Source organism: Grus americana, chromosome 3 (assembly GCF_028858705.1).
Source record: "Grus americana isolate bGruAme1 chromosome 3, bGruAme1.mat, whole genome shotgun sequence".
In the NCBI taxonomy this organism is placed as follows: Eukaryota; Metazoa; Chordata; class Aves; order Gruiformes; family Gruidae; genus Grus; species Grus americana.
The window spans coordinates 48,677,078-48,689,439 of NC_072854.1; the positions used below are offsets into that span (position 1 = coordinate 48,677,078).

Genomic DNA, 12,362 nt, shown 5'->3' on the forward strand with positions numbered 1-12,362 from the left:
AGTAGGCGGAAAAACCCCAACAACTTTTGAGAATAGTAAATAAAAACTACTGTTTCTCCTCCTAGTTGATCAGATGCTACCAAATCAGGAAGGGAGATACCCAGGCTGCTAAGTTATGACAAGGTTGCCAGTCTTTCAGGGAAATCACTTGGTCTACCTAGTATGAGCAAGCTTGCAAGACCTCTGGTTGTCTGTGGAACTCCTGGAGAAAACAAGACAGTTAAAAAAGCTGATTTCTAATCTAAAAATACACAGGGGGTTTTTGTTGTTGTAAGAATAAATCTAACATACTTTCCTTTCACACCAATTAAAAGAAAAAAATATCTCTGTGGGCAAATATCTTCCTAATACAAAGTAAAAAATTCCTATTAAAAATTAACTACAAAGAGAAACTGGAATATTTCAAGACACTACCTTTAAAAATCTTAAAAGCTGGTCTCTCTAGGGAACTGCAGTCAGTGTTACAAGCACTCCAGAAGGTCTTCTCAACCCAGAGCAGTTCCCAGCTGGAGGAACACGACTGTTCCTCGATGGGCTGTCAGAAACACGGGAGAACCCTGCTTCCAGCGAAGCACATATGGTCCTCGACTGCCGCAGCAGTAGAGATGATACGGAGCTCTGCTTGAGTCTTGCTAATGAAATACATCCACGTATCACTGAGCAAACAGGCTCCGTAACATGCAACACGGCGGGATTTGCATTTAAATAAATTCTGTAGAGAGAGTGCGCGTCCCTGCCGTGTGTGCTTACTAACCGTCATGTAATTCATCTGCTCGGCAGACTTTCGAGTCACGGTTAATACACTCAATATTTCCTGCAGAGTGGAATATGCTCAGCATTTGTCTGTTATTTGAAAGTGCTTCGTGGGCTGTGAAGTAATTTTGAGTTGCTTCAGTTCGATCCTTTTTTTTTTTATTACCCCCCCCCCAATCAACTTATGTACAAGACATAAGCGAGCTGAACAATTTCTGAAATTAATCAGTCTTTTAAACCCCTTTTTAAAGCAGTGGGAAGAAAGAAATCAGAACAAAAACCTCGACCCTCTGATAGTTCCTCTCTGATGCCCAGAGCCTGTCACAGCTAAGCCACGCTACAGAACGTGCAGAGGCATCTTGCAGGATCAAACACCAGCATGAACATAGTGTACAGAATCCATGGATGGAAATGATTTTCAAAGGGAAAAAACCCCATCTAATCCTTGCCAAAATACATGATTCACTTATGAAATAAAAGCTTACTTTCCTCTTTTCATTCCTACATTAGTTATTCACAAAGATTAACTAAAATGTGGGGGTTTGGCATAAACGAGTTCTACACTAAACTGTTACCAATAATCATGGTGCTCAAACAAATTCACAGTCCAGGTATCATACAGACACCATCCAAACACGCTCCTATTTGCCTTCAGCTCTTTTGCATGACTTTAGCAACAAGAGCCGCGAGAGCGGTTTCACTGTCCTGACAAAGTCGCTCACACACGGAGCCAAAGCGCGAGCCCGTACGAGGCTGCAGAACTGGCATTTTAACGCCCTCACAAACAGAAGATAACTGCTAACGCTGGGTAACTGTGTTTGTGCTGGTCATACACACATCTCATGATCATGCCCCTGTTGTTTTCAAACAATATAACACTCCCTACACTGGAACAGCAGGATCTCTAAATCTCTTGCAAAAAGTTATCAGTGGAGTTTCTACATACATTCGGTCTTTCACTGCCTAGTCATCCGCCAATAAAAGCGCCACTTAATGTGCCATCATGTGGTAACAGAACAAGACAACCAAACTGACGTACCTACGCAGAATCAGCCATAATCCATCAACTCATCTCACGACTAAAGTGGGCTGCAAGAGGCAACTTCAGCTGCATCCGATTACAGATCCACAAAGCTTTTCAGATGCTTGATTTTTTAATAGCAAAATTGTGTACTGTATCGTTGGGAGAACAGAGCCTACCTTACTCTTTACGGCTCGTCTGCAAATCCTCATACATTTGAAGACTGGAAACCCAATGAGCCCAGTCAACTATACGGCCCATGACAATCTCATTCCCCTCGCAACCCAGCCAAAACACTGCTCCCCTCGTTAGCCACAGATATGGATGCCACAACCCACCAGCCACAAACTGTCATAACGGGAAGATGTTTCTTCAACAAGTGTTGACCAAGTCATTTAAAGCCTTTGACGATAAAGTGTCCACAGTTCTAACAAAAGGATGGTTAATGCTTTTGAAAGTCTGGACCACCTACTCAGTTGCCTTAATTAGAACCTAGGAGCCTAAATCCATCCATGTCCATTTTTTATAATTTTTTCTTTAATACCTTGAAATCCTCATATGAATACAAGTGAGCTTAACTTACTACCCACAAACAAACATTGCAGCATGGCTAATGTAATGGAAAACAGCAGAAAGCTGCAGAACTTCTCTGTCAAGATGGTATTTTAAAGCTGGCAGGAAGAGATTGATGCTATCTGCAAAATGACACAAGGACAGATTGTGACACCAGCTCTGAAGGGGAGCTGCCCATGAATTTCAACTAGGGAGTCTGTTCAAGAAGCAACAAAAAAAAGCAGGCAGGCAGAATTACAAACCCTAACCTAAAATGTTTGTCCACAGGTAACACCAGAAATACAAATATGCAAAATAATAACTCTGTAATTTTTAGATCCAATTCTTTAGTACTAGCATCTACTGTTGACAAATAATATCAAAGAATTAGCAAAAAATCTGCTGTTCAACAGATGAACAAGCAGTTGTCATTTCCTACCCTCTGCTACCTCAAAGAGCCAAAAATTAATTTTGGAAATACAGAATCAGGCCTTTAAAATTTTAATGTGCAAAGGATTAATACAGCATAAGACTTCAAAGTCTTCATACACGAAGACATGTATTAATATCAGAAGTTAAAAGTGCAACCAGCATAGTCAAATAATTTTGGAAAAACTGGGGAAATAGTGTCAAATGAAATGTATGCTTTATGGAACATTCGAAAAATAACTAAAAGAATATTTTTAATATCCAGTGGATATTATGGATTTAGATCTACCAAACTAAGAGTTTGAAAACTCATCCGATTGAAAGCGCAAGCCAATTTGTTGTCCAAACAGGAACAAAAAAGAAACAGATCTCAAAAAAGCTCCACTCAGTGACACTTTAACATTAAATCTGTCAGAAATTAGTATAGTTAACAACAAAAACTATTAATTTTTTTTTTTGTGCATCAATTAGATAGAGAGTTAAGGTAATAGATCATGGCTTTAGGCCTGAAAATACAAATTCTCAGAATGTAAATGAGGTGAGCTTACTCTAGGATTTTTCTGTGCTCAGGACATCTTTATGCAAGAGGCTAAACTTCTGAAAGCCATTCCCAAAAGTATTTAGTCCCTAAATATTCAGACACAAAGATGCCTTTAAAAAAAATGGGGGGGGGATTATGGATACCTACACAACATTCACAGAAGACAGACGTAGCAGAAAAGTTTAAAGCAGTTGGTTATAGGAGAACAGGTCAGTCAAGCTGATACAGGACAGTGCAGTGTCCCATTCAATGTCATCATCCACTTTATTGACATTATTCATATCCCACACCTTTACTGTTCAACATTACTCAAATGTGTTTATGTTTGTATAACTTTATGGTCATTGCAACTTTACAGTCCATCATTTATGTAGATGGATTTCGTGAGTCTAAGGAAAAAAATTAGTCTTTTTTTTTTTAAATCATATCTGCGGATCTTTAACTACTTTTCTATGTAGCACAAAAGCTGCATAGCGAATTTAGACAATCACTTTCTTTGCTTTTGTGAGCTGAAGACAAACGATTAGTGCTAGCATAATTAAGTTAATTACAGTTTAAGTTACCAGTTTCCTTTCTATAATGAAGTAGGAGTGAGTGGGAAAGTAGTATAAGAAAAGATGTATTTCAGTATACTCCTTGGGGCAAGTTAATTTCCATTAAACATGTCATTAACTACAGAAATTTGTTAGTCTCACTCTACACTTTATTCTAGAGAAAATTTAACAACATTTTCATTCCGCATAGTTACCCAAAATATCCATACCATAAGAAATTCTCTTACGTGCGCCCAATGCAACAGCAGCATGGCTGTCCTGTGGCAACGCAAGTTTGTTCACTGCATTTGAGCTCACCCTCCGCTATGATTACATCGCACATCGATGCACAGAAAGCCCCAGTTGAGGGACGCAACCACAGCTGTGCCCCGCAGCCCCGCTTCCCACCCACGCCTCCCAAGCTTCATTTTACCCCACAACATGCCAACACCAAACCCACCGTTTATTCAAAAAATAATAATTAAAAAATAATAAAAAAGAAAAATCAAGCAACCCGTCCCTTTCCCCCCAAAGGGTCATGCCCAAGGCAGTGCCTTTCCGCAGGAAGGACACCAGCGGAGCCCCCGTTCCCGGGGCGCCCGTCGGGGCTGTGACGGGGGCGGGCAGCACCGCGCTCGGCAGCTGCGCCGCAGCGAGCCCCCAAAAGGGGAACAGAGAGCAGGGCAGGGGGGCGCGTTGCCCCGGTGGCCGGCGGCGGGGCACGTCCAGCACGGAGCCCGGCGCCCACCCCTCCTGCCGCCGCCCCCGGGCTCAGAGGGACCCGACGGCGCTGACGCCTGCCGCCCGCAGCCAGCCGGGGGCAGCCGCCGCCGCCGCCCAGGTAAACCGCCCCTCCGGCCGCTCACACCCGCCGACCTCCCCGCCGCAGGGCCGTGTCCCCCCCCCCGTGCCGCCGGCGCAGGGCGGCAGGAGCGCCCCTTACCTGCCCCGTGCCCCTGCCCGCGCCCTCCGAAAAGTTTCGCGGCCGCACGGAAGGCGCCGCGCCCGGACGGGACGGGCTCGGGCTACCGCTCCTCACCGCTCCCGGCACCACGTCCCGCCGCGGCCACCGAGCCGCCGCTGTGACTAAAATAGGCAGAAGCCGGCGGGAAGCTGCGGGCGGCGCCAGCTCCGGGGCCGGCACCGAGCGGCCGCAGCGCGCAGGCGCCTCCCGCCGGCCCCGGGGGGCTGCGAGCGGCGGGGGGCCGCGGGTCGAGGCGCGGCCGCCAGGGGGCGGTATGGTGCGCGGGGCGGTGCGGGGTGGGGGGCGCGAGGGGCGGCGGTGTGGGGGCCCGCGCTGTTCTCCCCGTCTGCGTGGGGGCATCAGCTCCGAGTGTCCCCTCCCTGTGTGAAGCCTGAGAGTGCTGAGCAGTGCCCAGCTTTAGCACCTAAAGCGCCTGGGGTGACTCGCCCCACAGAGATGCCTCCGTTCGCTGAAGGGTGAACCCAGAGCTCAGGCAACGTGCCTCACTTTTGGGTGGTTAAAATTAGAAGAGCTGCATTCGCCCCTAAAGGAGTGGCAAGCAGAATTTTCCCTATATGGTGAGTCAAGGAGCCACAATAGCCTTTATAAAACTGCTCTTCTCAACTTGGCACCTGCTGCGGTTGCTCTGTCACGAGCATAATGTTTAAGAAATGTCACCGAGTTTGCTCATGTGGCAGTTTGACAGCTCCCAGAAATGATGTGCTTCTAAAGCGGGCCACTTGTGTCCCCACGTGTCGGCAGATTGCTCTGCCGATGTCCTGTCTAGCCCTGTCCCGCACCGCCAGTCTTGCAGGATGGGCAAAGTAGCCACCAAGCCTGCCTTCATCTCCAAGATGTTGATGTGTATCATCCAGCGATGACAGACATTGCAGATACAGTCTATGGGCATCCCAGCCCATCCCGAAACCTGACTGTTGGTGATAAATGAGAACTGTAAAGGCAGAAAATCTCTTTCAGTACATTCTGGTGAGCTAGCTGCAAAGTGTTTGGGGTTTTTTTTTCAGCAGCCAAGAGCATATGGTCAGCATTATACTTAAATATTTTTTGAAAGAATACAGAATCCTGAATCATTTTTGAAGTAACTGTTTGTACATGTACACATCAGCTTGTGCCCTAGGAGGCTCTGTTATGGTTGTTCTTGGCTTTACATCTTGGGCAAGAGATCTGGATCTTTCCAGTAACATGTGCCATGTGAACAGGGTGTTTATGAATCTTACTGCCTGGTATAAGACCTGATTTTCCAAAATATGCTATGAATTTATTATGAAGGACTTGATTTGGTACCGTGTTTCCTCTGGCTGGCCAGTCATTCTTGTTTCCTGAGTAAGTGAGCTGGAAAAAGGGTAGGAAAAGCGAGTCAGGATAGCATGGCCACGGGAACGGTCATGAGCGATAGCACCTAGCATGTGTTTGAGATTGATAATATTCAGCTATGATTGCTGGAGCACAGCCAAGTAGCTTCCAAAAGCAGCACAAAGCAGCCTGTCAGAGAGCTCCTATCCAAACCTAGACTGACATGTAAGCATTTTCTAGCACGTTACTGAATGTTTTGCATTGGAGGAGCACAGTTTATTGTACTAGTTGTGCCTTTTATAGAGTCTTTGTACTTTTCTCATTACCCTCCAGGTCTTCTCAGTTTTTGTGGGGAGCCTTGGTGATAAACAGTATCATCTGCTTAGCCCAGTGCAGAAAATCCTAGTAAGGTGAGCTTGGCAATGAACTAGTAATATTTGCAGCCATGTGAAGGTGTAGAACTTTGTCCTGATTGCAGTTAATCTCTTGGGATCTTTATATTTCAGTATATTTGTGATTAAATGTCATTTCCCCTGTGCAGCAGAGTGGTAAGAAACGAGGTTAAGTGGGTAACATAGATGGTGCTAGTTAGTACAGCTGCCAGGAGAAAGAGAGAAATAAGGGAGCATCTGAGAGCCGCCCCTATCTCCTGGCCCTCCAGGAGGACCATGAGCAGATGAAGAGTGTAGACATGACTCCGGTGGGCTGTGGCGTGCACCCACGTGTAGAAGAAAACCCTTCCTTTCTCTAATAGAATGACTAGTATCAATTTTATATAGGTAATAGCACATCGTCCTATGCAGATATTAATGGCCATAATTTTGCATAACCTTTAGTTACATACATAATATTAGATAACATAGATAACATTGTCTATAGTTATATAACTAACATAAACATTCTCTAAGTAGAATGTATTAAGTACAGTTCATTCTCTTAAACCAAGATCTCATGTACTGTAGGACAATGGGCTGGTTTAATTAAATCAGTTTGATGTCCTGCTGATAAACCACTGTAAAGACTTGGGTTAACCTCCTATGTCAATAAAGGACGAGTTCACTGAAGTCTGCTAATATAAATTAATCTGACAGAGTCAAGAAATAAAACCTGTTTGCATCTACATTGATGAGGATTTGGCTTCAAATAGCCGGATCAATTTTTAGAGGTTTGTGTGGAATTGCTGCATTTTGTTAGCAGAGACAGCTGTTCATTGATGCAGGCTTTCTCTGTCGTGTTTCTCTCTCTTGCTATTAAAGTCTTGATAGCTTAAGTACTTTCTCCAATTTTTTAGTTATTTTCCACAGTAATGGTCCACAGTAGAAAATGTCACATGGATGTTGTAAATTGCTGTCTTGTTCCTTATCTCCATCAACCTGCTTTGTGATCTTCGATAGTATACCCTAACCTCTTGGTGCCTGGCTGTTTTTCTGTATTACACGGGAAATAAGACCTGCTGACGATGCGGGGAGACGTTGCTCGGCGGAGGTCAGACAGGAGGTCAGAAGCACAGCCGAGACCAGAGCCTCCCTCTCCTGCTTCTCAGTTCAGCCTAGCCAGGCACTGAAAGACTTTATTAAGCAGACAATAAAGTAACTTTTTGTAAAATTGCAAGCGCTCTGCCTCTTCCAAATGAGAGCCCAATTCCACAGCCTTTTTTAGGCAAAGTTTTCACTAAAGAGAACAAATGCTTTGTGTTCTGGGATCCCAGATGTGCCAGGCTGACAGGGCTATTTTCAGACAATGGCGAGATCTATGAAATGTTTCCATTTATAGTTTCAGGAAGCATACTCAGCATCTACGGGCTAAAAGATGCCTACCCTCAACTAATCTTTTAAACTCCCTCTATAGACAATGCAAGGGGGCTCTTTTAGAAAGTAATTAATCCTCTGTGTGTTTGACAACTGTCTGGAGTGGGATGAAATGCGCTGGCATAGTTCAGAAGTGCCACATTTCTGTGAGACAAATCCCATCCTAGATGCTGAAATTATGTGCCATATAGCTGAGAAATTACACATATTTTCCACAGGAAAAAAAATATTTATTTGGGTTTTGCCTGAAAGCAGCCTCGAGAATTATGTTTTATTAGAAGAAAGTTTGTATAGAAAAGATTATGAATGATAAATACTCTCTCAGCTTTTCAATATTCTGGAGGTTTATTTAAGAGGAGTGTGTGCATTCTGGTGCATTTTTACCTCAGACCCTCTGACAGCCACTTTCTGATGTATCGCAACGTAGTCTGGCAAGTTTTCCTGTGCCGCTTCTGCAGGGAGGGTGTCTCCTGTTTGTACAAGAAGGGGTATCTATTTGTGAACCCCATCTGAAGCAGAGATATAAACCATTGTATCCCGGGGCTTTCAATTGTCTGACTGATACTACAGTAATTGGTTGTTGCAAACTTAAAGCCAGGAGCCAACTTTCTTCTAAAATGATCTGTCAAAGTATCCAAGTTTTAACAGATGCACTGTTTGTCGTAGATGTTTATGCAAAGGGTACGCAATCCTGAGGTGTAAGGGCAGAGTAAAATTGTTTGCTATTGAAGTTATCTAAACTGTGCGCAGTAAACAATTTATTCAATCACACTTAGCAATTATCCCTGTTCCCGAATTATGCGTGAGCAGTCTCCTGTTGACAATTTAATTTGTATGTTCATTATTTGAAATTGCTCAGTGAACGATTTCTATGAATATATGCAAGCCCACGAGCTGCTCGCAAGTGCGTTGCCTGAGACTGCTGCTGGAAGCGCTTGCTCTAGCTCTACCTAAATCACATGGCTCCCCCCCACCAAAAAAAAAAAAAAAAAAAGAGGGCTGCTATAAAACCGATTGGATTTCCTAAGGCCGGGGACACGGTGCACCTGCCACTGCCCTGCCAGGGCAGCTTGCTAACGGCGGCGGGGAATAACGGGGAGCCTGTCCCCAACGTGCTATCGACACGTTGCTCTTGGTTAACGTGAGGCAGCTCTTACTTCACACGTAAGTGGAAGACAAGCAATAAAGCAGTGCTCTTGCACTGTGTCTGTCCCCTCGCTGGCTGACAGCCCATTTTTTAGGGGTCCCCGCTACAGCGGGTTTGGCAGCGCTGGTTGAACTGGCTGTGATTTTTCTGTTCCCTTTTTGGACAACTTCCATGCACAAAAAAACTTCAACATGATCGCGCAAAGATGTCTGTGCTAATCCTGAAGTAAATCCATCTCAACCGCAGCTCACAATGTTCTCTCTGCAGAGACCTTTGTGAATTTATGTGAGCCTGTGTGACGGTCTGTATAAACCAAAGGAATGGCAAGTATTGTCAAGGTATATATGCACATGTTCCTTTGGGTGTTGATGTAATGGCAATTAATGTTTTGTTGCAATATTAGTCCTTTTTAGCGGTGCATTTTAATATTCACCAGTGGCTGGTTTTGAGAAGAGAAGGCTAGGCTTGAATCTCTAGGACTTTGCACATTAGCATCATTAAAAACTACCATTTTCTAGATTTTTTTAAAATCATTGATAAGGATTTAAAATTTTATTTCAAGATAAAAAAGAAACTAAATAACAAGTGTTTAATATATCCAGAAGGACAGACAGAACTAAAAAAAAATAATCAAAAAATCCAACTTAAAAACTTGAAGAAGGAGGACAAAGAGGAAGCAGGGGGAGGCAGAAGATGAGTCTATGTGATTATTTAAACAAGTGACAGAGAAAGCATGTAGGATTTGAGAGTGAAAGTACTCCACACTCCAAGGGGGACGAAAAGGTAAATAGATTAGCTCAGAAGAACTGTGAATGGGCACGAGGTAGCTTTTTTAAAGTTAATTTTTTCTTTGCAAAAATATACAGAGAGAAGAGAGCAAGAGTGGAGAGAAAATGGATAATCCCATGAAGAAACATACTGGGGAAGAAAGTAAACTAAAATAAATGCTAGGAACAAAAGTTCAAGAGCAAAAACCAAACCAGGAATACACAAGTTGGTCCAAATGCACAGAAATGGGTTGATGTAGCCCAAGTATCAAGCAGGAGCGTTTCACGCACTTCATCACATTAGAAGTCCTAAATAAGAGTCTTTGAAATACTCCTTGTTTTGAGCACAACCCTCAAGGAGATCATAAGCACCCAGTTTCTGGACTAGCTGCCACCTCTGCCGTCTCAGAAGAGTCAGCATCAAACAATCTCTAAGGAACGTCTGGTCCACGTTTGCTGTCACCCCAACTATGCTGCTTTGTACATCCAGATCCTGGACTTCAGCTGTGCATATCGTAAGTGACTATCAAAAGGTGTGCAGAGTTATACCTCAACTGCTCCTCGCTACTGTTGGAGTGATCCATGAGAGTAAGGACAAACACAGAATTTTAAAAAAAAAAAAATCCTCTAATTTCAATGAATAAATAAGACCAATCTTGTGAGGAATATTTATTATCCTTCAAAAAAGCAACAAACAAAACCCTATTATTTAGGGTTAAAACCAGGGATACAGACCACAGTAGACATACAGATTATATATATATATATATATATGATTATTGCTTTTGCATGTAGTGTTGGCTTAAGTACATATACCAATGTATAAAGCAGCTTCAGAACTAAAAATGGCAATGACTATGGTAAAAAGAAAAGTACTAATAATTTGTAAAACCAAAACCAGTATAAAAATGTTTTATGTTCCATATCTGATTTCAGAATATCAGTATTTATTGTATTTGTTCCTACTAATAATTACTCCTTAGTTCTTTAAAATATGAACATATCACTGAAAGGACACTATGTTTTTGAAAAGCCACGACCGAACAAGAAAACAGAAACCCAGTAAAAACCAGAGCACAGTGCTGTATGACTGTTTTTTAAGAAGAACTCCCATTCACCTCACCAGGGAGAGCTGCTTAAAAAGGTCATCTGAGAGGACCTGACCTCTCTGTAAAAGAAAACAGGACAGTTTTGCTTCATATTCAAAATAAGTATTCAAAATATTTTATCTAAGCTAAATCTTTTAGTAAAATAGAATATCTGCTACAACTGGATTCACTAAACATTTTAAGGATTTTAAGATGAACAAGTTAAATGACCAAAGCACAGCAAGGATTTCCAGCTATTTTATGGTAACTGCTGAAGCTCCTCCTTGTGTATCCTAGCAGATGTGAACTGGCTTGCCTCACTTTTGTCACGGGATAAGTTGTTTTGTGTTTACCTCGGTGTAAGTGAATGCATATGGGAAGATACAGGGTCATACCTAACGTGTTTTAAACCCATCCCATAGCTTGCCTGATGGCATCCCACCCTTGCAGCCATGGCCTACAGTTGGCCCCTGGAAGTCCAAACCCAGCGATGAGTATCATCTAAATCGTCCCATATGCTTCTTAGGAGTCACTAAAACCTACACATGGGAAATGCTAAACAGAGATGTGTGCCTCACCCCCACCGAGCCCCGGCTCCGGCAGGCCACCAGCTGCTTGGGACCATCCAGCCACACTCCCTGCCTGGGGACAGGGACCTGCTCACCTCCTTTCACAGGTCTGAGATGCTTCAATGCTCACCTGTGACGTGTGGTTGCTGCAGGAGGTGGTGGTGCTGCCCGCTTCTATACGATGACATAATTTGAGCATTTACCCATGAAATGGTATTTTTGGCTTCAGTGTGTTTCTCAGCCCGAGGTACCTTACTCATGGAAAGTTATTATATCCCCCAGGCTTTAGACAAGTTTGGGTGTAGAGTTACTAGTGAACAGAATGAAAACTATGAGATTCACTGCTAAAATAGTTATTTGCCACTATTTTATTGCAGTTGTTTGTTTATATGACTTTGGTGTCCCTACTGCCGAGGCAGGGAAATAGTCCTGTCCCCGCCATACACCACAGATCCCTTAAATTAGGAGCTGTGGTAGAACTGACGACTGAATAACATTGCCTGGGAATCTACAGCAGAAGAATAACTGCTATAAAATCCTACTGCTCTCACAAGGTTTTGGGAACGTCCCATCTTTTTCCCGGTCCCTGACAATGTTTAATGACATTTGTGGCTTGCAGAGTGATAATTTGGGTCCAGACCCTCTGCTGGCAGAACCACCTGCAAAGCTACCCTCTAGAAGGGCTTTGCCAGCTGTGGTTTGGGACACGACCCCCGAATCCTGGGGCTCACACATGATGTGCTCGCACTGCTGTTCTCCTACAGCCTCCTACAGATGAAGCTCTACCTACGTGGATCGATTCATTGGGATGAGGTGGCTCAATTTACATGCTAAGTTCAATTATTAACTCTTTTGATTCACACAGAAATAGCAGAA

General features: G+C 43.5%; 1 protein-coding gene across 2 annotated transcripts in view; it reads right to left on the reverse strand.

Annotated features, from left to right (window-relative positions):
- The window catches only part of BVES (blood vessel epicardial substance), a 56,441-nt gene that overhangs the window by 25,050 nt on the left and 19,029 nt on the right, over positions 1 to 12,362 (reverse strand). Inside the window, exon 1 of one of the 2 annotated variants that reach the window (XM_054822086.1) lies at positions 4,773 to 4,992. The exons of the other annotated variant lie outside the window; for it this stretch is intronic. The gene's annotated coding sequence lies outside the window, so the exon portion shown is untranslated. Of the gene's footprint in view, positions 1 to 4,772; positions 4,993 to 12,362 lie in introns of those variants that run through there. 2 annotated transcript variants of the gene reach the window in all.